Genomic DNA, 6,398 nt, shown 5'->3' with positions numbered 1-6,398 from the left:
TTCACCACAGCATGGTGAGGTAAATAATGACCTGTTTTTCGGTCATCGTGTTCAACAACTTCAATGAACTTATTGTTAAGTTGTTGTTCGATAAGTTGATGATACATGTTTAGTTTGTCTGGCTGCTTCTGCAGTCGTGTTAATTGAGACTGCAATTGTGAGGCTGCCATAAAATAATTCACTGGAAGTTGTGGATGATCCAACTTCCATGGGAGTCTTACCCAGTATTGTTTATTTGAGTAGACAACTGTATCCAGATATTGCTGGTAAGTCCACGTATCATCAGGACTTGGTTGCTCAGGGATGATGCCTAACGTGTCTAAATCCCACAAACGATGTATTGGTGGGTCAGACTCAATATCTTCAGCTATTTCCCTGAAGCGTAGGGGTGACTGTTCTAAGCCTAGTCACGCCACAATTACATTATTGGATTATTGGTTTCTGGACGCTGGACCTTGTCTGAAAAGCACTGGTCCTGTGAGCAATTTGCCTCCTGCGGACGACAACAAATTCATACCATGTTGCCTAGTGCATCCAGTTATAAACGTGTAATAATGATCCGCGCCTATTAGTATTCCAATATCTGTGAGGCAGTCAGAATTTATTTTATAATCTGCTAGCCTCATGCGGTTTCGTTTAAGGGGTCTCGCAGTGCGAGCTAATCCTGTGACCTGCAGGTCTGTAGGAATCTTATCCACTACTACCGCTTGGATTGGGCTAGTAGAAGATCCTAGTCTTACTAATACTTTAACTACCTTGTAGTCACGAGGTCCACTATTTGACAAGAAACCAGAAATATTTAACCTCACACTTTTGGCAGGTTTTAAATTTAACTCATCTACCAACTGTTGTGTAATGAAGGTTTTCTGTGAGCCTTGGTCAAAAAGACCCCTAGCGTTAATTCTAGATCTTCGGTTTATTAGTTTAAGTTGAGCTGTAGGCAAAGTAGTATTATTGCCTGACTCAGTAGCAAGTACATTTACTTCGTGATGTACTTTACAATATTGCACTGCAGTAGAATTAGTAGAATTCTCTCCAGTGGTCATGGTTGGTGTAGAAGATTTTCTACATAAGGCGTAGTGGTGTACACCTAGGTTACAACGGTTGCAGGTACGTAGCTGCACTGCACATTTCTTGGGATCATGAGAGCCCATGCACTTGGTGCACTTGTGCAATTCTTGCAACCTTTTAACCCTAACATTATAAGTAGGATAAACAGAGCATTGATAAGTGGTGTGTTCCTGATTGCAGAACAGACACTTTCTCTGGTTAATAGACTTAGTCTCTTTAGTAGACAAGTCATTGGTTATCTCTGAAGGAGATACTGAATATGTACCCACATTTCCACTTCTTTTCCTAGTGGATGGAGTAGGTTTGGATTTATATTTATTAGACTTACTCTGAGTCTGTTTAGGTTTGACTAAAATATCAGCACTAGTTGGCTTAGACTCAGGTTTAATTTTGTCATGAGTCTTCAACCTGTTAACTGTGATCCTCAACCCCTCGAAAATTTGATCGAGAGTAAGAAACTCAGTATTATAATGTGAGCAGAGCTCTGTCAAGACATTTCGAGGTAATTTCCTCTGTAATAGTAGCTTGATAGACCATTCAGAAGCAGGTATATTAACTTTAGTACCTAAGGCCTTTACTAGAGACTCTACTTCTAGTTTGAAGCTTTGAAGTGACTCTGGTCTACTGTTTGGTGCATTCAGATCTAGCAATTGATAATAGAGGGTAGCTATACTTAACTCTTTGTTGCAATAGTTCAACTTCAGGAGTTTTATAGCTTCCTCATAATTACTCTCATTAAGAGTAAGGTTATGGATGACCTTTTTAGCCTCTCCTGTGAGAAGACTAAGTAGGTATGAAAATTTAGAAACCTTGTCTAGAGACTGTTTCTTATGGATGTGAACTTCAAAGGAAGTCCAAAAATTGTCCCAATTTTCTGTATCTAATCCTGAAAATGTAGGCAAGTCTAGAGTAGGTAAACGAACCTCGGGTAAGTGATTATTGAAGTGAGACCCATTGTTACTGGTATTGGATCTAGACTGTTTGGCTAATTTAGATAGCCTGATAATTCTATCTTGAGTCTCATCTTCATACTGGGAGATGTCGTCTACAATTTGACTTGCTTCCTCAGGATCAGTTTCTACAGTATTTAGCAGATCAAGGTAAGATTGACCTGCAGATCTGACTTGATCAAATTTCAGATCAGCCAATCTAACTGATGTCTCTAAGTGATAAGAGTCAATGGGAGTATCTTTAGTTAAGCCCTCAGCCTTATTAATTAATCTGGTCAAATGACCTCTAAGGCCAATGTAGGTTCTCCTCAATTGCTCAGGAGTAGCCATGTTGGGCATAGGTTCAAACTTCACAGTGTTAGTATATGTATTACTAATGAAGCTTGGGTACTTGTTCATTAGTGAATAAGTAACATTAATTGTAGCCTAATTTAAGGTGACTACTTTATATTTTACCTCACTTAAGGTTGAATGTACCTACCTACCTAACAACAAATAGCTAGATATTTTGTGCACTGTCTGAACTTCACCATTAGTTCTCGTCCGGTTAGCTCTTCTATATCACCATCAGAGTTAATGGAGATAATCCAGCAATACACAAAATAGATACACAAAATAATGTATACAAGAGAAATATTATGGAGACACTCCAATCAGAGTTATCTCAAAAATTAATCCCACCCTGTATAGGGTCAGCACAAATAATATAATACATACAACACTGACTAGTTTAGATCTAGTCGTAATAATTCCTAACTAAGAACTATAAAGTTATTTAGTCTGGGCTTGTACCAAATTCAGCACAATCTCAGCCTAAATTCTACCTAATAACATGGGTAAAGATTATTGTGGTGCAGTAAGGTGAATATAGTTGTGCTGTATTTTTGTTTTTTTTTGTTTTATAAGAGTGCTCTTGCACACACAGGTGAACAATTATGTACAGTTAAGTTTGGCTTGCTAGCCACAGCCTTTTGTGATGGTTGATGGTGTTAATTAACTTGTCAACCACATGCAACCTAGATTCCCCTGACAAGTGTACACCATCTCTGGTCAGGTTCTGTCTGTAAGGTCTGGCTGTAAATTGGATATATGTGGCATCCAATCTCACTCGTTTTTTCAGCCTGAAATTTATGTACTTAGCAGCTCTCAGGTAGTATTCCGGACTTACTCCCTAACGATTATCTTGACTTGGTTGGCGAGGTTCCACTAATGTGAATACTACCGATTCACTGATGAGCTTGAAAGAAGAAATTATGGCTTTGAGGTGTTTGATCACCTCAGCTGGATGACGAGTGGGGTGGATGTCATTACCACCTAAGTATATAATGGTTAGATGGTGAGGCCACTCTAACGCAGGTGTTAGGGTGGGGTTATTGTAAAAGTTATGAACTGTTGCTCCTGGTGACCTAAAGATTCTCACCTCGGTGTGAGGTATAGGTCTAAGTGTTGGGAGTAATTGGCTATGACCCACTAAAGCTACCTTATACATGAGGTGAAAGTAGCAATATGTTAGTGTGATCTAGGCTAACTGATGTGTTACACTGTTAGTTGACACAATTAATTAAATAGTTAGTCTAGCTTCTATCACACAAGGATTAGTTATTAATGATTAATATTTTAATTATAAATTTAATGCCTATCCGGTTCGATAAGGACCATAATGTGGGACATTTGGGACTTGAATCTGATTATTTAAATATTAATGTAGTAAATTAAATTACGAAGGACCACCCGCTTTTATAGTAAAGAGGGAAACTGAGAATTTCTGATCATTAGATAATTCCTAGATGAACCAGTAACTATGGATAAAATACTAGAGAATATGATCATAGAAATAATTAATGGGCTGTATAATTAAATGAATCAAACCCTCAAACACCTACATTGGGGGGTTATTACTGGAGGTAAGTACGTCCAGGAACTAGTGTGGTTCGTTCACTAATCCAAATAATAATAATCTAATCCTATGAATTATAGTGAAACTAATGTCATTACCATGAATGGGAACATAGATTATAAGTATAGTAATGAGAGTCACAATAAACACATGTTAATCCTAAGAAATGCTGCATGTAAGTAATTTCAAGAAGTTCATGAATGAATACAAAGAATCTTAGCTTGAAGACGATTCCTTTATGTAAGCCACGACGCTTCCTCTAATTCCCTGGAATCGGCTGGCTGACGAATGGGATGGATTAACATGGGAGAAGGCGGCAGGGAGAATTCTTCTCACGTGCTGCAAGACAAATATTTACAGTAGCAACTAATTAAACTACTGAATCTCTATATTCATGAATTTAAGAATTACAGGTGATAAAATTAATAACCTGTTGTTTGATGTTATCATGCGTCGTAACGGTCAATCACCCAGCTACTACAAAACACTTTACAAGATACATCAAATAAAGAGAATATACTTAGCTAATATGGGCACTGTATAAGTTTTAAGATTGCCGAAATTCGCGTCCCCAGGCTCTGGCTTAGCCTATCCTGGATAGTGGCGCGCTTCACTGGCCGGTCACGTGTAGTCAAGAACCAGGTTAAAAAGGTTCCTTATATGACACCAGCACCAGTTGAAGATATTATCTGCAAGGTTATTCACGCCTCACAGTGGCGACTTTCATCTGAGGATGGATAACGTCTACCCTGATGGCTGGGGAATGGCGTCTCCTCGTGAGTACGGTACGAGTAGGTCTGCCTCAGAGCTTCTCTCCACGTGTACTGGCAAGCCTCCTCTACCCCACATCGCGTCCCGCGTTCATTAAACAAATTATTGTCACGAACATTAATATTTCTTGCATTTACGCTTGAAATGTTGAAGACTGGACGGGTTTATTATTTAGAAGAGGGAAATATTATTATTTGCCAATTTAAGGATAGTAAACATATAAGGGAGAGGAATTAATGTCTCCCCATGGCATTCACTGGTGACGTTAACTTTTATTACTAGATAATCGCTATGACTCCAACGCTCTATTCGGCTTTTAGTTGGAGGTCAATTCATCTGTAATTAATTATCATACAGAATGCCTTAGTTATAGAGAATCGAATTTAATTCTCCAATACATTGGATATAATGTGTTTATTGCAATGAAATTTGACGCAATACTGGCGTTGGGTGACGTGAGAATTCTAGCCTACTGCACAGATGAAATTATTAGTACATGAGAATTCTACGTGTTGTTAATTTTACTTACTACAATAATTAGTAGAGTTAGTAATAAGTAATGAGAATACAACAGTGCTGTATTCGGTGTTGGAAATATCCAACATATGTGTTTCCACTACTGAATTAAATATATGTAATTTTTAAATCTAATCCCGGGAGCTTCACCATTACACACATCTAGGTGGTTCCCAAGTCCTCGATAAACGAGGCAAAAAAATAGTAAACACATTATATATATAGTGCTGTATTCATATGGGGACAAGTGTCAGCCTGTGGCTTGTATGTCTTTCAGCTGTCAATAAGTAGTTAAAGGCGTAAACCCTTTATATATAATTTGGCCAGGGAGTGAGCCTTCAGGGGGTAGCTTGTTCGCATTTGTGTTCCTCACGTGTGCCCCAAAGAATGAGGTGATTTGGTAAAATGCTATGCCCAAGATTACTATCCGAGTGCCGGCGGTGTGGTGGTTCAAATAGCCTCGGCTATCACCTCATTATGTCCGGTCGTGATGGTCAAGTGGATTAAGGCGTCTTGTACATACCAGTTGCGTTGCTTCTGGGAGTATGGGTTCGAGTCACTTCTGGGGTGTGAGTTTTCAGTTGCATATTGTCCTGGGGACCATTCAGGCTTGTTCGCATTTGTGTTCCTCACGTGTGCCCCAAAGAATGAGGTGATTTGGTAAAATGCTATGCCCAAGATTACTATCCGAGTGCCGGCGGTGGGGTGGTTCAAATAGCCTCGGCTATCACCTCATTATGTCCGGTCGTGATGGTCAAGTGGATTAAGGCGTCTTGTACATACCAGTTGCGTTGCTTCTGGGAGTATGGGTTCGAGTCACTTCTGGGGTGTGAGTTTTCAGTTGCATATTGTCCTGGGGACCATTCAGGCTTGTTCGCATTTGTGTTCCTCACGTGTGCCCCAAAGAATGAGGTGATTTGGTAAAATGCTATGCCCAAGATTACTATCCGAGTGCCGGCGGTGGGGTGGTTCAAATAGCCTCGGCTATCACCTCATTATGTCCGGTCGTGATGGTCAAGTGGATTAAGGCGTCTTGTACATACCAGTTGCGTTGCTTCTGGGAGTATGGGTTCGAGTCACTTCTGGGGTGTGAGTTTTCAGTTGCATATTGTCCTGGGGACCATTCAGGCTTGTTCGCATTTGTGTTCCTCACGTGTGCCCCAAAGAATGAGGTGATTTGGTAAAATGCTATG

This window comes from Procambarus clarkii, chromosome 71 (genome assembly GCF_040958095.1).
Source record: "Procambarus clarkii isolate CNS0578487 chromosome 71, FALCON_Pclarkii_2.0, whole genome shotgun sequence".
Classification (NCBI taxonomy): Eukaryota; Metazoa; Arthropoda; class Malacostraca; order Decapoda; family Cambaridae; genus Procambarus; species Procambarus clarkii.
Note: the sequence above shows the minus strand (reverse complement) of the source record.